At 45.1% G+C, this 27,634-nt stretch overlaps 1 protein-coding gene across 4 annotated transcripts in view; it reads right to left on the reverse strand.

Moving 5' to 3' along the window:
• Nucleotides 1-27,634, reverse strand: part of SAXO4 (stabilizer of axonemal microtubules 4) — a 194,745-nt gene that overhangs the window by 101,621 nt on the left and 65,490 nt on the right. The gene's annotated exons all lie outside the window — the stretch shown is intronic.

Below are 27,634 nucleotides of genomic sequence, written 5' to 3' on the forward strand. Positions count from 1 at the left end.
CTTCTACCTCCACCCTTCTATTGCTGTCCCTCCTGTGCTGCTCACTGTCTGTGTGCTTCTCCCCTCTGACCCCCTGTGCTTCATGTTCTTTCCATCATGTGCTTTTCCCCCGTCCCATGTTGCCCCTGTCTCTCTTGTGCTGCTTTTCCACTCCTCCTCCCCCACTACAATGGTCCTTTTTAAAGTTTTATTTTTGCTCTTTTGTGATATTTTTTATTTTTTATTTGTCAATTCAAGCAGCGTCTGGCATCTTGGATCAGTAAATTAAAAGAGGGAAACTGGCTACTGGCAACAGTTATCAGTAGTCACATCCTTTCTTTTCTTTTTAAATTGATTTTGCTGCACAGCTTCTGCAAACAGCATTGGAAAAGCCAATAGATCCAAAAGGGGAGACACACTGACTTTGCCAATGCTTGTTTTAGGTTGGTAGACGTCTGTCAAACTGCTGATGTGACAAGTGAACCACCTCTACCATACCTATAGTGGACTGACTCCCCTATTTTATGTGCCTCATGAGGTTGGTCTGGCTTTATCGCCCAATAAGGATCCCTCCACCCAGGTGATGACTGTCAGAAAAATTTTCATGATGGCAAGTGCACTATAGCACGGCATCACACATGTGATAACTGGACATGGACCCCAAAGCTGGTGTTAGTTTTGAGTATGTACATTTATAATGTTAGAGACATGTTCAGTACAGTTCTGCTTTGGTTTACAATGTGACCTTGCACCAAAGGAACATTTATCAAAATAGTAGCAAGCCGGGAACCATAAATTAATGGCTTGACCAACACCCTTTCCAGCAGCTTCACAGTGGCCACAACAATCTTCCCGCTGTACCTTCACCATCGGGAACATCACTTTCCTCTGACTGAGACAGAGGAATAAAAGGCAAGTGGATGGGATTTCTGCTGATTTTTGGTGCCAGTCCTTTTACTGTCCTCTACTTACTGATTGCATTAGAAAACTGCAGCTAACATTGTGCATACACCTTTTATTGCTGCCACAACATGCAGCCCTTTAAAGAACATTAAATACATCATAAAACATTCCAGGGTGGAATCTTCAAACAGTATATAATTAGAGTTCATATCTTGTCTTAATTACTTTTGAGAGATAATAATTTTTTTGTTCAACCCCCTCTAACTTATGGCTGGGGTCTTTCCTTTCTATCTTTTTCTTTCTTTAGTATTTTTTTAACATCTCAGGTAAGTTTTTCCTTGCTGGTGGATCTCATCGGCCCTCGTGGGTGGTCATGCTTTCTTGGGAGACCGTGTGGTGGCGTCCGATTCATAAGGCAACTTGCGGGATGCGTCTACGCTTGTTTTTTCCCAACCCGCAGCATCTTTTAAAAAGACACATGGGAGGTGTTCCTTGGAGACTGCTCTGACTCTTTGACACAAAGGGACTGAAGCGGCGTGCTCCTCCCACTCGACATTGAATTAGGACAAGCATGTCCAATCTTCCATCTGCTCCCGCTGTGCTTTGTGGCTTCCAAACGCCCTCCTATGCTAAGTCCTCGTTAGTGATAGAAAGAGAACCTGGCATTTGGCTGCCACTTCCAAAAGATTTTTTTTATTATTACCAGGAACACGTTCTGCACGTGTAGCGTTGCTGTGACAATGAGCAACTGAAACAGTTACTGTGTAGGCTCACTGTGACATCGGGCAGGTTTTGTTTCTTACTGAAGGGAGTATTGCTAACAGAAACCCATAGGAGAGGTTATTCACTCTTTTAAAAGGGGAATTATTTTTATCTGTTATAATGAGAGAAGATTCTGCTTCACAGGACCCCACTTCCTCTGCCCTTAGTGAGGATATGTTTAAAAATATTTTGATAGAGAACTTAGATCTTCCCTAAAAGAAGCAGCGGAAGCCATTTTAGCCAAAAGAGAAAGAAGTTCTCCCTCTGAAGAGGATTTGTTCTCCTTATCTGAGAAGGATTCTCCAGTTATTACCAAAAATGGAGGTAAGGTCTCAGGAGGAAGGGCATTCTCATGAGGATGAATCCTAAATTGGGAGACCTAGCCAACAGAGAGGCATCAGGTGATCCGAATTGGTTGGTTTTTGATGAAGGTTTCATGAAATCCCTGGGCAAGTAAATGTCCACATTTAGGGCCATATTTATACTTTTTGACGCAAAACTGCGCTAACACAGTTTTGCGTCAAAAAAATTAGCGCCGGCTAACGCCATTCTGAAGCACCATGCGGGCGCCGTATTTATTCAATGACGTTACGCGGCGTTAGCCGGCGGCGCTGCCTGGTGTGCGTGAAAAAAAATGACGTACACCAGGCAGCGCCGGCGTAGGGGAATATGAAGCTTAGGCGTAAAAAAATGGGGCAAGTCAGGCTGAGGCAAATTTTTCGCCTCAACCCGATTTGCGCCATTTTTTTCGACTCCCAACCCCCATTGAAATGACTCCTGTCTTAGCAAAGACAGGAGTCATGCCCCCTTGCCCAATGGCCATGCCCAGGGGACTTATGTCCCCTGGGCATGGTCATTGGGCATAGTGGCATGTAGGGGGGCACAAATCAGGCGCCCCTATGCCACAAAAAAAAAAAAAAAAATACTTACCTGAACTTACCTTAATGTCCCTGGGATGGGTCCCTCCATCCTTGGGTGTCCTCCTGGGGTGGGCAAGGGTGGCAGGGGGTGTCCCTGGGGGCATGGGAGGGCACCTCTGGGCTCCTTCCGAGCCCTCAGGTCCCTTAACGCCTGCCTTGTCCAGGCACTAAAAAACGGCGCAAAAGCGGCTGGACGTCATTTTTTTTGACCCGCCCACACCCGCGTGAATTTTGCCCGGGAGTGTAAATACGGCGCACATGCCTCGGAGTAATTTTTTTAGACGGGAACGCCTACCTTGCATATCATTAACGCAAAGTAGGTGTCCACGCTAAAAAATGACGCAAACTCCATGGACTTTGGCGCTAGACGCGTCTAACGCCAAAGTATAAATATGGAGTTAGTTTTGCGTCGGAATTGCGTCAAAAAAACGACGCAATTCCGTCGCAAACAGAGTATAAATATGCCCCTTAGGGTCTGATTACGACCTTGACGGACAGAATACTCCATCACAAACACGACGGATATCCCATCCCCTTTATAACAAATTCCATTATATCCTATGGAACATGTAAAACGGTGGGCAGGATATCTGTCACATTTGTGACGGAGGATCCCATCAGCCAAGGTCATAATCAGCCCCTTACTGCCTTTAGCAGAGCGTAATCCAGTATGCGTTGCATATTTAACACATGAGTTTTTGGAAGGCCTTACAAGAGGGGACTGTCTGTCAGCCGAGGGTTACAAAGGTCCCAGATCTACTATCAAGACCCATGAGGCTATGGATGGAACTACCATTCTAACACAAGTTTCTTCCAGCAGAGAGGATATACCACTCATTCCATTGAAAACAGAAGTAGATCTCAAGGACCAGGAGATCAAGGTAAGCTTCAATCCTTTGGTTGGTTCTTCCCGTACAAAGGTAGGGAGAAGTTTACATTTTAACCTCTAAAATTGGTTTGGACTTTACTCAAATGATACAAAAAGGGCAATATCAGAAGTAATAGATTTAGATAAGCGTTTTGTAAGTACTGTCTTCCTGGTCAAGAAAAACAACAAAGGTTGGCAACCTGTAATAAACTGGGAGGAATTAAGCACGTTTTTAGTGTACAGACACTTTAGGATGGAGGGAATCCATGTTTTACAGAATGTTTTACAGGAAAAAGACTGGCTAGTAAAGTTAGATCTGAAGCATGCCTACTTCACAGTTCCTATGAACGTAGACTCTTAGAAATATATACGATCCAGATGGAGAGGTATTTTGAACCAGTTCTCCTGTCCTCCTTTTGGTCTGTCATCAGCTCCATAATGTTTCACAAAGGTGCTGCATCCTGTAGTAGCTTTCTTTAGAGAAAGTGGAGTACTTTTGGTAATATTCCTAGATGATATATCACTGATGTCTCAAGATCAACAAGAGTTGGACAAGAGACCTCCTGGAGGCTTTAGGCTTTATCATCAATGTAGAGAAATCTATCTTGACTCCTACACAGAACTTGGTGTTTTTTTGTGGTTTTAGGAAGATTGTGAACGCTGAATTTTTACTAATAAATATTCATGTATTCTGAATGTTGAATCTGCATAGAAAATGAGGTAATATAGAAAATAATGCACAACTTTGAAAATGTGCCTACTTGAGTGGCCGACAGTCTTCACAAAGTGTCCTTATTAATTGCTTATTAATATGAAAAGATGTGCTCATGTTTAGATTAATGTAGTAGTATGTTACATTATTGATTACTTATTATGTATTTGCTTTATTAAATTGTCGGCCTTAAGTTAGCGAGGTCTTGGGCCTAATCGCACAGCCTCATGTTAAATTGCACTGTTTAAATAATTCACATAAAATGGCTTTTTAGAGAAATGAATACTTGCATTATTTCACGGAGTTGAATAAACACTAGTAGATGGTTTTCATTTCCCAGGAGAACTGCTTGCTAGAAAATGCTGTATTAGTTATTGATACAATGTAAAGTTTAGTGTGTGTGAAAGCGATGTTCCCAGGAGCTAACAATGGATGGACTAACTGAAGGACAGAGAGATATAAAATTGTTACTTGACAAGTCCGATGATGGGAACAGGAGAAGAGGAGCCAATCATCGACATGTAAAAGACAGTTTAGTTATATCTTAGATTCAAAGTTCTACTTTCATTGGACTAAATGTAAAGATACGATTCTTTGACAAATGGCAAAGTTGGAAGAGTTTTAGATGATTTTAACTTAGTCCGACTGCACAGACAAAAGCGTGCCATTCCGATTATTCTCATCTTTCAGGATAAGTCCCATTTTCCTTCTCTACCGATGAGGTGCACTCGCCTTGATTCCTTTACTTAAAGAATTCTATCTTTAACTTTATTGCTTGAACTTTTGATGCAGAATGCTGATTCTTAGACGGTGCTTGACAAATGGTTCGGATAGCTTAGAGTCCCAAGTTCTGAACCATTCCTTTCATGGTCCGATTCGGATGCTGACGGAACAGATGTCCAACTGATTAAGACAGTCACAGTTTGCTGATTCATTACCGAGGAGAGGTATTATTCAAATGTTATTGTTTGATGTAATTTGTCTTTTGTTTCCTAGGTACCAACCGCTAATTTTGATAGAGCCTTAGTTAGATGTTTTCCAAATTTGTGTTGACTAAATTGTTTGCATGAAGCCCAAACATGCTATTCTAATCAGAAGGTTAGCTAGGAGACCCACAGAGAATGTTTACTAAATATTAACAACAGTTGATGTTGTTTCTTTACTGAATCTAAATGTATGCTATTTTTATTGCGCAGTTATTCTTGTTAGCCTTGTTGTAATCCTAGAATGCATAACTACACAAGCTTTAGTTAAATTTAGATTCTTTAGAAGATTTGGTCAACCCGTGTTGTTTCTGTATGTATACCATTTGATTTTGAGACTAAGTTATGTGATATTAGCATTGTTAATATAGGGAAATAAACTTTCTAACTTTTACATAAAGGGGTGGTTATTCATGGCCAAAGGGGTCATGGTGCGTGGAAATTATTGACTCCAAAGATTATTGATACTGTTGATTGAGATTGGTTATTGATTGGTATAGAACTTGTGTCCTATGGTGGGATTTTCTCCAAGCGCAGTCAAAAGGTCCATTGAACCTCTAACGCGTCCCTTTATAAATTAAAGATAAGAAACCAAACAAGGTCAGACGTGCTCACAAGATACAAAATTGGCCCAGTTATATCTCCCTCAGTAGAAATTGACAAAAATAAAGAAAGAAGTGGATCATGCCTTAGCAAAGGAAGTAGTGACTTTGAAAGGTCTGGCAAGGGTGGTTGGACTTTTGTTGTCCTCCATTCAGACCATTTCTCCAGGTCCCCTTCATTACAGGGTGCTCCAGAGATTGAAAACCCTGGGTTTGAGAAAGGGTCTGTGGTATGCAGATGTAGTTCCCCTGTCACAGGAAGCCCAAGAGGATCTGAAATGGTGGTTGAAAAACTTGGAGACCAGGAACGGTAAAGCAATTTTTGGGAACGTTCCAGAATTTACTGCGGAATCAGATGCCACCAACCTAGGTTGGGAAACTCACTTAGGGGATATAGAGACTGGAGGGAAATGGTCCAGGAAGGGACAATTTTTACACATAAATTGTTTGAAGGTTCTAACAGGTTTGAATACTTTGATGAATTTCAAGACTATTCTACACAACTGCATTATATATCAATCGTTTACGGGGAGCAAGATCAAGACATCTTACAGACGTAGCCAGGGAAATTTGGTATTTTTGTTGGAAACAAAAGATAGTTTTAAAAGCTGAATTCCTCACAGGTCAGCAGAACTTCAGGGCAGACTGAAACGCAGGACATTTGAAGGATTCTAGTGACTGGAAAGCTGAATCCAGTGTTTTTAAAGAATATTCAGGATTTATGTGGTCCCTTTCAGGTAGATATGTTTACAGGCAGATTGATTTTTCAGGTAAAGAGGTATTACAGCTGGAGGCTAGATCCCAAGGCAATTGCAGTAGACGCTTTTGTGCAGACTTGGTGGAGAGAGAGTTGTTACTCTCTCCCACCGTTTGCACTAATTCAGAGAGTGTTGTTAAAAGTTTGAAAGGAACGATGCAGCATTGTTCTAGTAACTCCTTTTGGGACCTCTCAAGCTTGATTTTCTGAAGTAATGGAACTAGCAGTAGACATTTCCTGTTTGCTTCCAGTGAGCCCAGGCATTTTGGAAGGGCAAGATGAAGAGCAGCATCCTTTAGTACCAGAAGGCAACATGAAACTTGTTGTTTGTGCGGATTGCAGGGTATCAGGTAGATATTCTGGCCCTTTGGGAGATGCTACCAATCTACTGGATGAGTCAGAGGCACACGGCACTAGGAAAAGATACAGGAGAGGTTGGAGAAAGTGGTATAGTTGGTGCATGGAGAGGCATTTGGATCTTGTGGAGTATCAAACTATCTTACTGAACTGTTCAAATCAGGACTTTCCAACTGAACAGTTAATTGTCACAGATCAGGTGTCTCAACAAGGCATTCCCTGGTGAACGATTCTGCTCTTGGTAGTGATCCTTTGGTCCTCAAAGTAATGAAGGGAATATGGCTTAAACGGCTTCCTAGAGCTCGTTATGATTCTATAAGGAATGTCAATCTGGCTTTTGATAATTTTGTATCCTGGCCAGATAATTTCTATGTTTCTTTGAGACAAATATCATGCAAATTAGTGACCTTGCTTTGTATAGCTTTTTTTAGGAGAGTTTTAGACGTTAAGGCATTAGAGGTTTGCAGTAGGTTTTATTCCCCAGATGGAGTCCATTTTGATGTTTGGAAAAGGACCAAAACCATGTCTGAAAGCATTTTCTATCCCTTTTTCAAAGAGTAAAAGAAATTGTGTGAAGTGAGTTGCATGAGAACTTATGAACAAAGAATGTTGGAATTCAGAGTGCATGGGGAAGATCAGTTGTTGATTACCTATGTGAAACCCTATACGGTAGTGTCAGCAACTACTATTTCACAGTAGGTAAGAACAGTAATGTCTGAAGCTGAAATTGATTTGTCCAAATTTGGAGCTCACTCTTCTAGACGTGTGATAGCTAGTAAAGTTTTTTGGGCAGGTGGTACACTTACAGACATTCTAAAGGTGGCAGACAGGTTAGGTGCTAGGCCTTTTGCAAACTTTTATCTGAAACCTCTGGAGCATATGAGCAGTCTTGCGCTAGAGAGCTTTAAACATGCATAATTGTAGCCCCAGTTCTTGTAATGCAAAGGGGGTTTTCCACTTAACATACAGAGAGAATCTTGATTTCAGTAACCGACGGTGCAGGTCACGACCAGTAGCTAACACCAGGGAGGGGGTTAAAAAATCTTCTGATTTTATTTTTTATTTTTTAAATCCCGGGAGACACGGAAGAGCTTCTGCGTCTCCCCTTTCCCCTCCACACGCCCCTTTGTGACGTCAGTGCGTCACACTTGTTTTCCCCATCGGAGCAGGAAGCAGCAGGTAAGGCCGCTTCCTCCTCCAGTGGGGAAAACAGGCCCAAACGGGCCCCCACCACTATCCAGGAAGGCCTTGTTTTAAAGGGGAGATTGAAAGGGGAGATTCTCCCCTTTCAAACAAGGCCTTAATGAAAAGGTTTCAGGGCCAGGATACTCCACTAGACACCAGGAAATTGACTTGGGGGGTCGGACCCCTCTGGAAACGGGCCGGCCCCTCCCTCCGCCTGGGGCACATTTTTTTTTTTAAAGTGAGTTTACCCGGATGGGAGGGGGGGGGGGGTTGGGGGGCTGGCGATTGCGCTCCTCAGGGGTTAAAAAAAATATACACACATATATATATATGTATATATATATATATATATATATATTTTTTTTAACAAAAATGAAATTGACAGGGAGTCGCCCTTGAGCAGGGCGACCCCCTGAAGGGGCACTTTTTAAAAAATAGTTGTATGGTGGCCCCCAGGGAAATCATACAACTTAAAAAAATATATGTAGATCTATATATATATATATATATATATATATATATATATAGAGAGAGAGAGAGAGAGAGAGAGAGAGAGAGAGAGAGATCACTTTTGTCAATGTGTGTGTGGTTTCCCTGAGGGCTGCCAGGCTTATAAAAGTGACCTCATTTTATATATATATATATTATCACTAGTTCTCTTGCAGTTACAGCTTGAGCCTTCAAAGCAATGCACATACTTCAACTGACGCGTTTCCACTGTAGCTTTTAGGCAGCAATAAAAAAGTCAAGTAACTCTTGTGATTATGTTTTTGCTACAAAAGGGTCTGAGTTTTGTCTATTGGCAGTTTTGATGCCATAAAGTACCGCAGAAGGTTTATCTATATTTTATGTAAATAGCTGAGCGGATTAGTAAAGCCAGCCATTAACTGCGCTATAATACAAATTAAATGTATGTGCCGAGGGGGGCTATGGAGAGATGAAGGGCACTTTTGCTGGGTGGTAGTGAGGGAATCCGAGGAGGAGGTCATGGGAGTGGGAGCACCAATAATGATTGTTGGACTGGGTGCCAGCAGCACTAAAGACTGTGACGATTGGTATGTGAAAAGTGAAGTAATAGTGTGTCTTTTTTGTTTTTTTCGAGTGTCTTGAGAGAACGTGCTGATTGAGGGAAGAAGCAAAGGTAAGGTGACTGACCTTTACTATTGCACGCATCTCACACACACCCACCAGCAATTTTGACTGTCTATGTAGGTTAGTGTTTTAGATCGACAGTTTGGCCAGTAGCAGAGATGACGTCTCATTGGATGACTGCTGCTCAACCCCTAACTTGGGTTATAGAGGACAGCTCTGACGTAGGATCAGAGACTGAGACAGCAGATACTGAGACAGCATCTGAAGAATAGGACAATGGGTCAGACTCTGGGAGTGATTTTTCCGACAACTTCTGTTCCAGTGATTCTGAGGAAGGTGATGAGGACAGTCCTGCCGTCCCTTCGCAAGCACAGTCTATGCAGCGGGACAATAGTGGGTTAGCCCAACCCAGAGAGCAGGTGCATGTGGCGGCAAGCACAGAGAGATTGCTCTCTTGGGAGATCCTCAATTTAGTTCAGCCCCAAATCCCACCGCGCAAATCATATTGTGGAGACATCAAAATTATCTATCACAAAGCAACCTGGTTTTGTAAGGCAGGCACCTGCGTTTTTGGTCTCGGGTTCGGCGGCCATATAGGGAAACCTACCAAACCCAGACCTTTCTGGAAATTAAACACCTGGGGAGTCCACAGAGGTGTGACTTGTGTAGATTCCCCAAAGGTTTCTTACCCAGAATACCCTGCAAAGGTGAAATGTTGAATAAAAACTCTATTTTTTTCTTGCATTTCTGTCACACAAGCTACAGGAATATGCTGGGTTCCACAAAATTCCTACCACCCAGTGTTTCCCCACCTGTCCTGATAAAAATGCTACACCACTTGAGTGCCTGTACCTAGTGCCTGAGTCAGGAATGGATCTCCCCAGGGTCAACAGGTGCCCTCATGTAAGGACTAACATTGACCATTGTGTGATCCATTCCTGAAACTAGGCCTACCCATACAAGTGAGATACCACTTTTATCGGGAGACCTTGGGGAATGCTGGGTGGAAGGACATTTGTGGCTCCTCTCAGATTCCAGAACTTTCTATCATCGAAATGTGAGGAAAAAGTGTTTTTTTTGCCCGATTTTGAGGTTTTCAAAGGATCCTCGGTAACAGGACCTGGTAAGAGCACCACAAGTTACCCCATCCTGAGTTCCCCTAGGTGTCTAGTTTTTAAAAATGCACAGGATTGATAGGTTTTCCTAGGTACCAGTTGAGCTACAGACCAGAATCCACAGCTAGGGACTTTGTAAAAAACAGGTCAGTTTTCAATGTTAAAATGTGATGTATCCATGTTGCATTTTGGGGCATTTCCTTTCGCGGAAACTAGGCCTACCAATACCAGTGAGGTACCATTTTTATAGGGAGACTTGGGGGAATGCTGGGTGGAGGGAAATTTGTGGCTTCTCTCAGATTCCAGAACTTCCTGTCACCGAAATGTGAGGAAAAGGTGTTTTTGTTTGCCAAATTGTAAGGTTTGCAAAGGATTCTGGGTAACAGAACATGGTGAGAGCCCCACAGGTCACCCTGTTCTTAATTCCCCTAGGTGTCTAGTTTTCTGAAATGTCCAGGTTTGCTAGGTTTTCCTAGGTGCTGGCTGAGCTAGAGACCAAAATCCACAGCTGGGCACTTTGTAAAAAACAGGTCTGTTTTCTTTGGGAAAATGTGATGTGTCCATCTTGTGTTTTGGGGCATTTCCTGTCACGGGCACTAGGCCTACCCACACAAGTGAAATACCATTTTTATCGGAAGACTTGGGGGAGTGCTGGGTGTAAGGAAATTTGTGGCTCCTCTTAGATTCCAGAACTTTCCATCACCGAAATGTGAGGAAAAAGTTTTTTTTTGCCAAATTTTGAGGTTTGCAAAGGATTCGGGGTAAGAGAACCTGGTGAAAGCCCCACAAGTCACCCCATCCTGGATTCCCCTAGGTGCCTAATTTTAAAAAATGCACAGGTTTGGTAGGTTTTCCTAGGTGCCGGCTGAGCTAGAGGCCAAAATCCACAGCTAGGCACTTTCCAAAAAACACGTCAGATTTCAATGTAAAAATGTGATGTGTCCATGTTGCATTTCCTCTCGCGGGCACTAGGCCTACCCACACAAATGAGGTACAATTTTTATCGGGAGACTTGGGGGAACACAGAATAGAAGAACAAGTATTATTGCCCCTTGTCTTTCTCTACATTTTTTTCTTCAGAATGTAACACAGTGTGTAAAAAAGAAGTCTATCTGAGAAATGCCCTGTACTTCACATGCTAGTACGGGGACCCCGGAATTCAGAGATGTGCAAATGACCACTGCTTCTCAACACCTTATCTTGTGCCCATTTTGCAAATACAAAGGTTTCCTTGATACCTATTTTCGACTCTATATTTCACCAAATGAATTGCTGTATACCTGGTATACAATGAAAAGCCATTGTAAGGTGCAGCTCATTTATTGGCTCTGGGTACACCTAGGGTTTTTGATGAACCTACAAGCCCTATATAGCCCCAGAATCAGAAGAGTCCAGCAGATGTAACAATATACTGCCATAGCTGGCAAAAGTTATAGAAGAAAATGTGGACAGAAATGGCTGTTTTTTTCACCTCAATTTCAATATTTATTTTATCTCAGCTGTTATTTTCTGTAGGAAAACCTTATAGGATCTACACAAATGACCCCTTGCTGAATTCAGAATTTTGTCTACTTTTCAGAAATGTCAGAATGCCAGGATCCAGCATTGGTTTCATACTCATTTTTGTCACTAACTGGAAGGAGGCTAAAAGCACAAAAAATAGTAAAAATGGAGTATGCCCCAGTAAAATGCCAAAATTGTGTTGAAAAATGTGGTTTACTGATTCAAATCTGCCTGTTCCTGAAAGCTGGGAAGTTGGTGATTTTGACACCACAAAGCCTTTGTTAATGCCATTTTCAGGGTAAAAAACATATGCTTTCTTCTGCAGCCCTTTTTCCCCATTGTTCTGAAAAAACGAAATTTTAGCTGTATTTTGGCTATTTTCTTGGTCTCCTCCAGGGGAACCCACAAACTTTGGGTACCTTTAGAATGTTGTAAAAAAGCGATGGAATTTTGGCATGGATAACTTATGTGGACAAAAAGCTATGAAGGCCTAAGCACAAACTACCCCAAATAGCCAGTAAAAGGGCTCAGCACTGGGGTGGGGGGAAGGCCCAGCAGCTAAGGTGTGAAAGACACCAGAGGCTAACATTGTCCCACCACACCCAATTTGTTTATTTGGCAAAATTGTATAAACTTTATTTTTTGAATGTACTATATCATGAACTTGGTGTTACTTTGCAGTTTGATTTGATTGTTTACTTCATTGAGATTGGTTTCGTATCACTTTATTTTTTTCTCTTTCAGATAATTATTTGCAGTAAGAACTATTACCTATCAAACCAAAGGAGCATGTTATGTTTCGTAGCAGCCAAATGTGTTTATGTGGCATGGACTTATATACTGTTTTGAATATTCCACCTTGGAATGTTTTGTTTATGATGTATTTAGGGGCACATTTATACTCTGTTTGCGCCGAATGTGCTTCAAATATTTTGACGCACATTCGGCGCAAACCTTGCCCCATATTTACACTTTGATGCCCGACCCCGCGGATGTCAAAATTCCACTGTGTGTGTCATTTTTTGGAAGCGGGAAACTGCCTTGCGTTAATGATATGCAAGGTAGGCGTTCCCTTCCAAAAAATGACTTTAAGGCCTGTGCGCCTTATTTATACCCCAGCATCATTTTGACGCACAGGAGGGGGTGGGCCTTAAAAAACGGCGCACAGCCTGATGTGCGCCGTTTTTTAACGCCTGGGTCAGGGCAGGCGTTAAAGTATCTGTGGGCTCGTAAGTAAAGGTAAGTTCAGGTAAGTATTTTTTAAAGTTTTTTTAAAGTGGCATAGGGGGGCCTAATTTGGGCCCCCCTACATACCACTATGCCCAATGACCATGCCCAGGGGACATATGTCCCCTGGGCATGGTCACTGGGCAAGGGGGCATGACTCCAGTCTTTGCTAAGACAGGAGTCATGTCAATGGGGGTTGTGCGTCAAAAAAATGGCGCAAGTCCGGTTTGAGGCCTGATTTTTGCCTCAGACCTGATTTGCACCATTTTTTGACGCACAACCCCCATTTTCCCCTACGCCGGCGTTACCTGGTGTGCGTCATTTTTTTTTACTCAGACCAGTCTGCAGCGCTGGCTACCGTCATTCCTTAAATAAGGCACCCGCATGGCGTGTTGGAATGGGGGTAGCCGGCGGTAAATATTTTGACGCACAACTGCGTTGGCGCAGTTGTGCATCAAAAAGTATAAATATGGCCCTTAATGTTCTTTAAAGAGCTGTATGTTGGGGCGGTAATAAAATGTATATGCATAATGCTAGCCACCATTGTTTTTAACGAAATCAAGATTCTCTCTGTATGTTAATTGGAGAATCGCCATTCGCTCAAAGTGAAACATAAAAGAAAAGCAGTGGGAAGAAAAGTCTACAAAACTGGAGGCAACACAGCAGATTGCTAAATTATCTTAGTCATGGAGTTTGCTGTTAAGAAAAGCACACTCTCTCTTCAGCACAACTAAGAAACATCTGATGGAAGATGGAACACATTATCAAGAAGAGGGGCAGAACAACCTTACTGCCTAGGAGATGCAGAGGGTGTGGTGTAGGACTTCATGCAGAAGGTCCCCCTGATCATGATGAGTAGAGATTATGCATTGATCTGCATAGAATCGCCAACCATGTTTGTGCGCTCTGTCATCCTCTGCCCATAAGTCTGATGGGACCAGTCACTATTTAAACCTGCATCTGCCTGACCCCGCCAGAAAGCAGAACTGGATCATTTTTAACATCTGGCTACATCTGTGGCACCTGATAGTGCATTCTAGTTTTGCAGAACGTCCTTCAGCTTCATCCATTTCCAACGGCTTGCAGTGCATTTATTTAGAGGGAAGAGTGCAATTGTGAGGTTTCAAGACAAATGTCACACAAAAGGCAGAAGTCTGTTTGGGGCAGAGTTGTAAACACGCTGGAAAACAAGGGCTTACATGAAAAAATATGTAGTATACTAAAACAAGCTTGAGTATCTAGATCAGTGATTCCCAACCTTTTGACTTCTGTGGACCCCCATTTTATCAATACTGGAGCCCGGGGACCCCCACTGACTCATTATTGGAATCCAGGGACCCCCACTGAGTCATTACTGATAGTTGGAACCTAATATTATTAAATTTTCTAAGCAGTCGTGGACCCCCTGAGGAGGCTTTGCGGACCCCCAGGGGTCCCCGGCCCACAGGTTGGGAACCACTGATCTAGATGCTTTCCTAGGTGAAAGGACAACTAGATAAAGAAAATAAAACATCACCATGAATATGATTCTAAAATAATAAAAATGAAGCAGAATAAAATGTTACTAGGCTAAAGGGCAGGGCAGGCTAGGTGTCAAGACTGTTATTGACAATGAGATGTTTGGAAGCAGTTGAGCTACAGATCAAACCCGCTAAAATTTAAGGTGGGAAAGTCATACAGTATTTACTGTACTATGTGGATTTTGGTGCGTTAAACACCAAAATCTGCAAGTTATTCCCCACAAACTCATGATAGGTGTTATTTGTCACACCCAATAAATAACATACACCATGGTATTGTTATTTATAAGGTGTGATAGATAACACTTAAACTCGTAACCAAACCCAAAGGTTCTGAAATAGCAAACACTTCTCAATGAGAAGACAATGGAATTTTGGAGATATCTGGATCTGTCTGCTGTGGGAGGCACCCTGAGTAAGAAGAAGGGTCTGCATTTTGAAGAAATTGCATCTAGCAAATAACTGTAGCTTCAAGCCATAAATATATGGTATTTAAATAATCCAAGCAAAAGCCCACCAAAGCCTGAAGAATTAGAAAGCATGTGTGTCCGGGAAGCAAAGATAAATCTTCCAAAGATTTTTCAGGTGCAAAGAACAGGCAGCAGACACCCTAGCTAATTGTGGCTTGAAACTAGGGGTACTACCTTTGTCACAGAAATATACCGGCCATTTGTTCACATTTCAAGTTTCTGCAAGAAAAACAATTGTGCTCTGTTGGAGGTGTCTAGTAACGCTCGCTTGAAATTGGCCCATTTCTACGTCATTCACGAAGCATATCTGCACCCCCCTCCAAGGCTTAGAAGGATATATAAACCCGGAAGGTATGAATGCCTGGGATGCACGGAGGGTGGAGCAAGATTTACTCATATGATCTGGAGTTGTGGCTAGATAGCTCGGTATGGGCAGGAGGTGGTCTGCTGCTTGCAACAATCTATTAAAATTCACCTCGAGGTCACAACTAAAAACACAGTCTGCTTGGACATATCCCGAACCACAAAGATGGGAGGGCACGCTATAGATTTGCACAGTTGGGGCTTTTGCTGACCAAGCACGGGCTTGCCATCGGGTGGACGTCTGGTCTCAGACCCACAATATTGGTGTGTTTTACAAATTTGGATTAAAAGGCTTAGGTGGAACTGAGGCATATGAAGGAAGTCCCCACAGATGAACAATTAGAGGATGACTGTTAGGAGTGGGAGTGCCTGCTGCACAGAGTGGTGGAGGTGCTGCGTGTTGTGCCCACCGCTGCGGATCTGGACGAGGAGGCTCAATCCCCATGATGGGATAGGTGGGGCCCATAGAATTCGATGTCATGATGCATGACCTGACTTAAATAATGCTTCCAACTCCATGTGAACCTGGCCAGCAGCGGTGATGGGTACTAATCATTGACTCGGTGGCAGTGGGTTCCTGCCACACAGAGGCTTTTGGGGCTTCGACGGGCAAGGGAGGGGTGGGTCAAGGCACATAGAATCCACTTGTCATGATTTGATCATCACCAGTTTTGGAGTAAGAATAAGAATGTGATTCCATGTGCTTATGTCCTCTATTTGTTTTATGTAACAGATGTCTAGGTTCATCCATGCTTACCGCTGTTTTGAAACATACTGCTATGACTTGTGACTGGATCTCAACCCTTCCTCAGAATGGAGCCTTGCACTGCTTATGTGTTGTGTGTTTTATGTGTTATCGTATAAAATCAATAAAATAAGTTTTTTTTTAAAATATAAGAATATGATTGCAGACAAAGGCCCATGTATTTTATGCTCATAACTACATTACATTTGCAAGCCGCATATTATCATGTTGGCAGCAGTGAATATATCACTTTTTGCTTCCTATGTTTATGCGTTTTTCCTGGAAATTAAAAATAAAACATTTAAACAAGTTTCTACAAAGAGAACTTGAAATAAAGTAATTTGTTTTACTTTTTAACACAGCCTTTCTGTCTGCTTTCTTTAATTATCAGCTCCAGAACACATTTAAAAGTGTCTTCTTTTTACTGTTTTTCAGTATGTACTGACAAAGAGAAAAAAACCGGCATTAGGTGATTTACCTAATTGTTTCATCATTTAGAACATTAAAATACTGATCATGTCGATAAAAAACAACCCAATGGCAACAGTACTTGAAAGTGTGCTCATGTAGCTGTGGCAGCGAAAGGATGTGCGCTAGTGGCCCCAAACGCAACTCCTATTGGATCGTGGAAATGACCTGGTGTTATTACGAAGTGTATTGGAACTGAATGGGGCTGCGTTTTTGCGATTTGGGGAACAATTAGGCTGCTGTGGAGAGACACCAAGAGAAGAGACTTACAACTGGGCCTTATGCGCGTCTAAAATGGCAGCTCCTGACATTGCAGAGACTGTGCCTCTCAGCGTGGATGTGGGAAGCCCAATGATGAAGCAAGCCATAAATTGTGTGTGAGGGCCTTTCCTTTCCCAGAAGCACATCTCACACAGAAATTCGTGTTTGGGGACTTTTACGAAATTAGCCCTGTTCTTCCTTGTTCTGACAGAAACGTTCAAGTAAGAGTTGTGGGACGAACTCCCATGGGGCATTAATGAAAGTCTGCAGGAACCCTGCTCTGACACAAGCTCTAAGATCAGAGATCTATGACATGATGTGGACTTGGTAGGGGTTAGAGTGTGTGGAGATTGAGGAACACATGGAATCTCTGGAGGCATCCAGGACACTGAATGACAGTTGCAAGACATGGAGGCTCGACTTAAGGCAGTGCTATTCAAAGCGGTAGAATTGGAGAACAAGTCATGCGGGGAAAACTTGTGTATTCACGGCATGGAAAAGGGGACAGAAAAGGCGTCTCTCTAAGATGTAGCTAAGATTTTTTGTTGGGGGATGAACACAGAGGGCTTTAAAATGAATAGAGTAAAGGGGGGGGGGCTAAGAAGGCCACAAAATGGCCAGATCCTGCAAGATATTGTGACTAAGTTCCATTACTTTTCCGTAAAGCAAAGGTGCAGTGTAGGAAGTTGGCTCTGTATGTGCTATTTCAAAGTAAGGAATAGCATGCACAGAGTCCAAGGGTTCCCCTTAGAGGTAAAATAGTGGTAAAAAGAGATAATACTAATGGTCTATTTTGTGGTAGTGTGGTCGAGCAGTAGGCTTATCCAAGGAGTAGTGTTAAGCATTTGTTGTACATACACATAGACAATAAATGAGGTACACACACTCAGAGACAAATCCAGACAATAGGTTTTGTTATAGAAAAATATCTTTTCTTAGTTTATTTTAAGAACCACCGGTTCAAATTTAACATGTAATATCTTGTTTGAAAGGTATTGCAGGTAAGTACATTAGGAACTTTGAATCATTTCAATTGCATGTATACTTTTCAAGTTATTCACAAATAGCTACTTTAAAAGTGGACACAGTGCAATTTTCACAGTTCCTGGGGGAGGTAAGTTTTGGTTAGTTTTACCAGGTAAGTACGACACTTACAGGGTTCAGTTCTTGGTCCAAGGTAGCCCACCGTTGGGGGTTCAGAGCAACCCCAAAGTTACCACACCAGCAGCTCAGGGCCGGTCAGGTGCAGAGTTCAAAGTGGTGCCCAAAACGCATAGGCTAGAATGGAGAGAAGGGGGTGCCCCGGTTCCGGTCTGCTTGCAGGTAAGTACCCGCGTCTTCGGAGGGTAGACCAGGGGGGTTTTGTAGGGCACCGGGGGGGACACAAGCCCACACAGAAATTTCACCCTCAGCTGCGCGGGGGCGGCCGGGTGCAGTGTTAGAACAAGCGTCGGGTTCGCAATGTAAGTCAATGAGAGATCAAGGGATCTCTTCAGCGCTGCAGGCAGGCAAGGGGGGGCTTCCTCGGGGAAACCTCCACTTGGGCAAGGGAGAGGGACTCCTGGGGGTCACTTCTGCAGTGAAAGTCCAGTCCTTCAGGTCCTGGGGACTGCGGGTGCAGAGTCTTTTCCAGGCGTCGGGACTTAGGTTTCAGAGAGTCGCGGTCAGGGGAAGCCTCGGGATTCCCTCTGCAGGCGGCGCTGTGGGGGATCAGGGGGGACAGGTTTTGGTACTCACAGTCGTAGAGTAGTCCGGGGGTCCTCCCTGAGGTGTTGGTTCTCCACCAGCCGAGTCGGGGTCGCCGGGTGCAGTGTTGCAAGTCTCACGCTTCTTGCGGGGAGTTGCAGGGTTCTTTAAAGCTGCTTCTTGAAACAAAGTTACAGTCTTTTTGGAGCAGGTCCGCTGTCCTCGGGAGTTTCTTGTCGTCGTCGAAGCAGGGCAGTCCTCAGAGGATTCAGAGGTCGCTGGTCCCTTTGGAAGGCGTCGCTGGAGCAGAGTTCTTTGGAAGGCAGGATACAGGCCGGTGAGTTTCTGGAGCCAAGGCAGTTGTTGTCTTCTGGTCTTCCTCTGCAGGGGTTTTCAGCTAGGCAGTCCTTCTTCTTGCAGGAATCTAATTTTCTAGGGTTCAGGGTAGCCCTTAAATACTAAATTTAAGGGCGTGTTTAGGTCTGGGGGGTTAGTAGCCAATGGCTACTAGCCCTGAGGGTGGGTACACCCTCTTTGTGCCTCCTCCCAAGGGGAGGGGGTCACAATCCTAACCCTATGGGGGGAATCCTCCATCTGCAAGATGGAGGATTTCTAAAAGTTAGAGTCACTTCAGCTCAGGACACCTTAGGGGCTGTCCTGACTGGCCAGTGACTCCTCCTTGTTGCTTTCTTTGTTCCCTCCAGCCTTGCCGCCAAAAGTGGGGGCCGTGGCCGGAGGGGGCGGGCAACTCCACTAAGCTGGAGTGCCCTGCTGGGCTGTGACAAAGGGGTGAGCCTTTGAGGCTCACCGCCAGGTGTTACAGCTCCTGCCTGGGGGAGGTGTTAGCATCTCCACCCAGTGCAGGCTTTGTTACTGGCCTCAGAGTGACAAAGGCACTCTCCCCATGGGGCCAGCAACATGTCTCTAGTGTGGCAGGCTGCTGGAACTAGTCAGCCTACACAGACAGTCGGTTAAGTTTCAGGGGGCACCTCTAAGGTGCCCTCTGTGGTGTATTTTACAATAAAATGTACACTGGCATCAGTGTGCATTTATTGTGCTGAGAAGTTTGATACCAAACTTCTCAGTTTTCAGTGTAGCCATTATGGTGCTGTGGAGTTCGTGTTAAACAGACTCCCAGACCATATACTCTTATGGCTACCCTGCACTTACAATGTCTAAGGTTTTGCTTAGACACTGTAGGGGCACAGTGCTCATGCACTGGTACCCTCACCTTTGGTATAGTGCACCCTGCCTTAGGGCTGTAAGGCCTGCTAGAGGGGTGTCTTACCTATACTGCATAGGCAGTGAGAGGCTGGCATGGCACCCTGAGGGGAGTGCCATGTCGACTTACTCGTTTTGTTCTCACTAGCACACACAAGCTGGCAAGCAGTGTGTCTGTGCTGAGTGAGAGGTCTCCAGGGTGGCATAAGACATGCTGCAGCCCTTAGAGACCTTCCTTGGCATCAGGGCCCTTGGTACTAGAAGTACCAGTTACAAGGGACTTATCTGGATGCCAGGGTCTGCCAATTGTGGATACAAAAGTACAGGTTAGGGAAAGAACACTGGTGCTGGGGCCTGGTTAGCAGGCCTCAGCACACTTTCAATTGTAAACATAGCATCAGCAAAGGCAAAAAGTCAGGGGGCAACCATGCCAAGGAGGCATTTCCTTACACAACCCCCCCCCAAACGAAAGAGGATGAGACTAACCTTTCCCAAGAGAGTCTTCATTTTCTAAGTGGAAGAACCTGGAAAGGCCATCTGCATTGGCATGGGCAGTCCCAGGTCTGTGTTCCACTATAAAGTCCATTCCCTGTAGGGAGATGGACCACCTCAACAGTTTAGGATTTTCACCTTTCATTTGCATCAGCCATTTGAGAGGTCTGTGGTCAGTTTGAACTAGGAAGTGAGTCCCAAAGAGGTATGGTCTCAGCTTCTTCAGGGACCAAACCACAGCAAAGGCCTCCCTCTCAATGGCACTCCAACGCTGCTCCCTGGGGAGTAACCTCCTGCTAATGAAAGCAACAGGCTGGTCAAGGCCATCATCATTTGTTTGGGACAAAACTGCCCCTATCCCATGTTCAGAGGCATCTGTCTGCACAATGAACTGCTTAGAATAATCTGGAGCTTTTAGAACTGGTGCTGAGCACATTGCTTGTTTCAGGGTGTCAAAGGCCTGTTGGCATTCTACAGTCCAGTTCACTTTCTTGGGCATTTTCTTGGAGGTGAGTTCAGTGAGGGCTGTCACAATGGATCCATATCCCTTCACAAACCTCCTGTAATACCCAGTCAAGCCAAGGAATGCCCTGACTTGAGTCTGGGTTTTTGGAGCTACCCAGTCCAGAATAGTCTGGATCTTGGGTTGGAGTGGCTGAACTTGGCGTCCACCTACAAGGTGGCCCAAGTAAACCACAGTTCCCTGCCCTATCTGGCATTTGGATGCCTTGATAGAGAGGCCTGCAGATTGCAGAGCCTTCAAAACCTTCTTCAGGTGGACCAGGTGATCCTGCCAGGTGGAGCTAAAGACAGCAATATCATCAAGATAAGCTGTGCTAAAGGACTCCAAACCAGCAAGGACTTGATTCACCAACCTTTGGAAGGTGGCAGGGGCATTCTTTAAACCAAAGGGCATAACAGTAAACTGATAATGCCCATCAGGTGTGGAGAATGCTGTTTTCTCTTTTGCTCCAGGTGCCATTTTTATTTGCCAGTACCCTGCTGTCAAGTCAAAGGTACTTAAGAATTTGGCAGCACCTAATTTGTCTATGAGCTCATCAGCTCTAGGAATTGGATGGGCGTCTGTCTTGGTGACAGAGTTGAGCCCTCTGTAGTCCACACAAAACCTCATCTCTTTCTTTCCATCTTTGGTGTGAGGTTTGGGGACTAAGACCACTGGGCTAGCCCAGGGGCTGTCAGAGCGCTCAATTACTCCCAATTCCAGCATCTTGTGGACTTCCACCTTGATGCTTTCCTTAACATGGTCAGACTGTCTAAAGATTTTGTTTTTGACAGGCATGCTGTCTCCTGTGTCCACATCATGGGTACACAGGTGTGTCTGACCAGGGGTTAGGGAGAAGAGTTCAGGAAACTGTTGTAGGACTCTCCTACAATCAGCTTGCTGTTGGCCAGAGAGGGTGTCTGAGTAGATCACTCCATCTACTGAGCCATCTTTTGGGTCTGATGACAGAAGATCAGGGAGAGGTTCACTCTCTGCTTCCTGATCCTCATCTGTTACCATCAACAGATTCACATCAGCCCTGTCATGGAAGAGCTTAAGGCGGTTCACATGGATCACCCTCTTGGGGCTCCTGCTTGTGCCCAGGTCCACCAGGTAGGTGACCTGACTCTTCCTTTCTAACACTGGGTAAGGGCCACTCCATTTGTCCTGAAGTGCCCTGGGAGCCACAGGCTCCAGAACCCAGACTTTCTGCCCTGGTTGGAACTCAACCATTGCAGCCTTTTGGTCATACCAAAACTTCTGGAGCTGTTGGCTGGCCTCAAGGTTTTTGCTTGCCTTTTCCATGTACTCTGCCATTCTAGAGCGAAGGCCAAGTACATAGTCCACTATGTCTTGTTTAGGCTCATGAAGAGGTCTCTCCCAGCCTTCTTTAACAAGAGCAAGTGGTCCCCTTACAGGGTGACCAAACAGAAGTTCAAAGGGTGAGAATCCTACTCCCTTCTGTGGCACCTCTCTGTAAGCGAAAAGCAGACATGGCAAGAGGACATCCCATCTCCTTTTGAGCTTTTCTGGGAGCCCCATGATCATGCCTTTTAATGTCTTGTTGAATCTCTCAACTAAGCCATTAGTTTGTGGATGGTATGGTGTAGTGAATTTGTAAGTCACTCCACACTCATTCCACATGTGTTTTAGGTATGCTGACATGAAGTTGGTACCTCTGTCAGACACCACCTCCTTAGGGAAACCCACTCTGGTAAAGATACCAATGAGGGCCTTGGCTACTGCAGGGGCAGTAGTCGACCTAAGGGGAATAGCTTCAGGATACCTAGTAGCATGATCCACTACTACTAGGATGTACATATTTCCTGAGGCTGTGGGAGGTTCCAGTGGACCAACTATGTCCACACCCACTCTTTCAAAGGGGACCCCCACCACTGGAAGTGGAATGAGGGGGGCCTTTGGGTGCCCACCTGTCTTACCACTGGATTGACAGGTGGGGCAGGAGAGGCAAAACTCCTTAACCTTCTGGGACATATTGGGCCAGTAGAAGTGGTTGACTAACCTCTCCCACGTCTTGGTTTGTCCCAAATGCCCAGCAAGGGGAATATCATGGGCTAAGGTCAGAATAAACTCTCTGAACGACTGAGGCACTACCACTCTCCTAGTGGCACCAGGTTTGGGGTCTCTGGCCTCAGTGTACAGGAGTCCATCTTCCCAATAGACCCTATGTGTTCCATTTTTCTTGCCCTTGGACTCTTCAGCAGCTTGCTGCCTAAGGCCTTCAAGAGAGGGACAGGTTTCTTGTCCCTTACACAGCTCTTCCCTTGAGGGTCCCCCTGGGCCTAAGAGCTCAACCTGATAAGGTTCAAGCTCCAAAGGCTCAGTTCCCTCAGAGGGCAGAACTTCTTCCTGAGAAGAGAGGTTCTCTTTTTCTGAATGTGTTGCAGTTGGTTTCCCAACTGACTTTCCTTTTCTCTTGGTAGGCTGGGCCATTTTTCCAGACTCCAGCTCTACTTTTTCACCAGGTGCCTTGCATTGTGCTCTTGTTTTTACACACACCAGTTCAGGGATACCTAGCATGGCTGCATGGGTTTTTAGTTCTACCTCAGCCCATGCTGAGGACTCCAGGTCATTTCCAAGCAGACAGTCTACTGGGATGTTTGAGGAGACCACCACCTGTTTCAGGCCATTGACCCCTCCCCATTCTAAAGTTACCATTGCCATGGGATGTGCTTTAGTCTGATTGTCAGCGTTGGTGACTGTATAAGTTTTTCCAGTCAGGTATTGGCCAGGGGAAACCAGTTTCTCTGTCACCATGGTGACACTGGCACCTGTATCCCTCAGGCCCTCTACACTTGTCCCATTAATAAAGAGCTGCTGCCTGTATTTTTGCATGTTAGGCGGCCAGGCAGCTAGTGTGGCTAAATCCACCCCACCCTCAGAGACTAGAGTAGCTTCAGTGTGGACCCTGATTTGCTCTGGGCACACTGTTGATCCCACTTGGAGACTAGCCATTCCAGTGTTACCTGGATTGGAGTTTGGAGTGGAACTTTTCTTGGGACAGGCCTTGTCTCCAGTTTGGTGTCCAGACTGACTACAGTTTCGACACCAGGCCTTTTTGGGATCAAAGTTTTTACCCTTGTACCCAGGATTGTTTTGTGAAGAGGCTCTGGGCCCACCCTCCTGTGCAGGTTTTTGGGGGCCTGTAGAAGACTCTTTACTATTTTTATTTTTGGCTGTCTCACCACCTTTCCCCTGGGGAGGTTTTGTGACCCCTTTCTTTTGGTCACCCCCTGTGGAAGTTTTGGACACCCTTGTCTTGACCCAATGGTCCGCCTTCTTTCCCAATTCTTGGGGAGAAATTGGTCCTAGGTCTACCAGATGCTGATGCAGTTTATCATAGAAACAATTACTTAATAGGTGTTCTTTCACAAATAAATTGTACAGCCCATCATAATTACTTACACCACTGCCTTGAATCCAACCATCTAGTGTTTTTACTGAGTAGTCTACAAAGTCAACCCAGGTCTGGCTCGAGGTTTTTTGAGCCCCCCTGAATCTAATCCTATACTCCTCAGTGGAGAATCCAAAGCCCTCAATCAGGGTACCCTTCATGAGGTCATAAGATTCTGCATCTTTTCCAGAGAGTGTGAGGAGTCTATCCCTACACTTTCCTGTGAACATTTCCCAAAGGAGAGCACCCCAGTGAGATTTGTTCACTTTTCTGGTTACACAAGCCCTCTCAAAAGCTGTGAACCATTTGGTGATGTCATCACCATCTTCATATTTAGTTACAATCCCTTTAGGGATTTTCAACATGTCAGGAGAATCTCTGACCCTATTTATGTTGCTGCCACCATTGATGGGTCCTAGGCCCATCTCTTGTCTTTCCCTCTCTATGGCTAGGATCTGCCTTTCCAAAGCCAATCTTTTGGCCATCCTGGCTAACTGGATGTCCTCTTCACTGGAGTTATCCTCAGTGATTTCAGAGTTGTTGGTCCCTCCTGTGAGGGAACCAGCATCTCTGACTATTATTTGTGGAGTCAGGGCTTGAGAAGCCCTGCCCTCCCTAAGTAGGACTGGAGGGGGGGAATTTCCCTCCAAGTCACTATCTTCATCCTCTGAGTTGCCATCATCAGAGGGGTTGGCCTTTTCAAACTCTGCCAAAAGCTCCTGGAGCTGTACTTTGGTAGGTTTGGGGCCTATTGCTATTTTCTTTAGTTTACAGAGTGACCTTAGCTCTCTCATCTGTAGATGGAGGTAAGGTGTGGTGTCGAGTTCCACCACAGTCACATCTGTGCTAGACATTTTGCTTCTAAAAGTTGGAATACTTTTTAAGAATCTAAAACTGGTTCTAGAATCTAATTCAAACTTTTACAAACTTTTAAACTCTAAAAGAAATGCTAAACAGGATCTAACACAAGGCCCTAGCAGGTCTTTTAAGAATTTAGAAAACTTTTCAAATTGCAAAAATCAATTTCTAATGACAATTTTGGAATTTGTCGTGTGATCAGGTATTGGCTGAGTAGTCCAGCAAATGCAAAGTCTTGTACCCCACCGCTGATCCACCAATGTAGGAAGTTGGCTCTGTATGTGCTATTTCAAAGTAAGGAATAGCATGCACAGAGTCCAAGGGTTCCCCTTAGAGGTAAAATAGTGGTAAAAAGAGATAATACTAATGCTCTATTTTGTGGTAGTGTGGTCGAGCAGTAGGCTTATCCAAGGAGTAGTGTTAAGCATTTGTTGTACATACACATAGATAATAAATGAGGTACACACACTCAGAGACAAATCCAGCCAATAGGTTTTGTTATAGAAAAATATCTTTTCTTAGTTTATTTTAAGAACCACTGGTTCAAATTTAACATGTAATATCTTGTTTGAAAGGTATTGCAGGTAAGTACATTAGGAACTTTGAATCATTTCAATTGCATGTATACTTTTCAAGTTATTCACAAATAGCTACTTTAAAAGTGGACACAGTGCAATTTTCACAGTTCCTGGGGGAGGTAAGTTTTTGTTAGTTTTACCAGGTAAGTACGACACTTACAGGGTTCAGTTCTTGGTCCAAGGTAGCCCACCGTTGGGGGTTCAGAGCAACCCCAAAGTTACCACACCAGCAGCTCAGGGCCGGTCAGGTGCAGAGTTCAAAGTGGTGCCCAAAACGCATAGGCTAGAATGGAGAGAAGGGGGTGCCCCGGTTCCGGTCTGCTTGCAGGTAAGTACCCGCGTCTTCGGAGGGTAGACCAGGGGGGTTTTGTAGGGCACCGGGGGGGACACAAGCCCACACAGAAATTTCACCCTCAGCGGCGCGGGTGCGGCCGGGTGCAGTGTTAGAACAAGCGTCGGGTTCGCAATGTAAGTCAATGAGAGATCAAGGGATCTCTTCAGCGCTGCAGGCAGGCAAGGGGGGGCTTCCTCGGGGAAACCTCCACTTGGGCAAGGGAGAGGGACTCCTGGGGGTCACTTCTGCAGTGAAAGTCCGGTCCTTCAGGTCCTGGGGACTGCGGGTGCAGGGTCTTTTCCAGGCGTCGGGACTTAGGTTTCAGAAAGTCGCGGTCAGGGGAAGCCTCGGGATTCCCTCTGCAGGCGGCGCTGTGGGGGCTCAGGGGGGACAGGTTTTGGTACTCACAGTCGTAGAGTAGTCCGGGGGTCCTCCCTGAGGTGTTGGTTCTCCACCAGCCGAGTCGGGGTCGCCGGGTGCAGTGTTGCAAGTCTCACGCTTCTTGCGGGGAGTTGCAGGGTTCTTTAAAGCTGCTTCTTGAAACAAAGTTGCAGTCTTTTTGGAGCAGGTCCGCTGTCCTCGGGAGTTTCTTGTCGTCGTCGAAGCAGGGCAGTCCTCAGAGGATTCAGAGGTCGCTGGTCCCTTTGGAAGGCGTCGCTGGAGCAGAGTTCTTTGGAAGGCAGGAGACAGGCCGGTGAGTTTCTGGAGCCAAGGCAGTTGTTGTCTTCTGGTCTTCCTCTGCAGGGGTTTTCAGCTAGGCAGTCCTTCTTCTTGTTGTTGCAGGAATCTAATTTTCTAGGGTTCAGGGTAGCCCTTAAATACTAAATTTAAGGGCGTGTTTAGGTCTGGGGGGTTAGTAGCCAATGGCTACTAGCCCTGAGGGTGGGTACACCCTCTTTGTGCCTCCTCCCAAGGGGAGGGGGTCACAATCCTAACCCTATGGGGGGAATCCTCCATCTGCAAGATGGAGGATTTCTAAAAGTTAGAGTCACTTCAGCTCAGGACACCTTAGGGGCTGTCCTGACTGGCCAGTGACTCCTCCTTGTTGCTTTCTTTGTTCCCTCCAGCCTTGCCGTCAAAAGTGGGGGCCGTGGCCGGAGGGGGCGGGCAACTCCACTAAGCTGGAGTGCCCTGCTGGGCTGTGACAAAGGGGTGAGCCTTTGAGGCTCACCGCCAGGTGTTACAGCTCCTGCCTGGGGGAGGTGTTAGCATCTCCACCCAGTGCAGGCTTTGTTACTGGCCTCAGAATGACAAAGGCACTCTCCCCATGGGGCCAGCAACATGTCTCTAGTGTGGCAGGCTGCTGGAACTAGTCAGCCTACACAGACAGTCGGTTAAGTTTCAGGGGGCACCTCTAAGGTGCCCTCTGTGGTGTATTTTACAATAAAATGTACACTGGCATCAGTGTGCATTTATTGTGCTGAGAAGTTTGATACCAAACTTCCCAGTTTTCAGTGTAGCCATTATGGTGCTGTGGAGTTCGTGTTAAACAGACTCCCAGACCATATACTCTTATGGCTACCCTGCACTTACAATGTCTAAGGTTTTGCTTAGACACTGTAGGGGCACAGTGCTCATGCACTGGTACCCTCACCTATGGTATAGTGCACCCTGCCTTAGGGCTGTAAGGCCTGCTAGAGGGGTGTCTTACCTATACTGCATAGGCAGTGAGAGGCTGGCATGGCACCCTGAGGGGAGTGCCATGTCGACTTACTCGTTTTGTTCTCACTAGCACACACAAGCTGGCAAGCAGTGT

Source organism: Pleurodeles waltl, chromosome 3_1 (genome assembly GCF_031143425.1).
Source record: "Pleurodeles waltl isolate 20211129_DDA chromosome 3_1, aPleWal1.hap1.20221129, whole genome shotgun sequence".
Classification (NCBI taxonomy): domain Eukaryota; kingdom Metazoa; phylum Chordata; class Amphibia; order Caudata; family Salamandridae; genus Pleurodeles; species Pleurodeles waltl.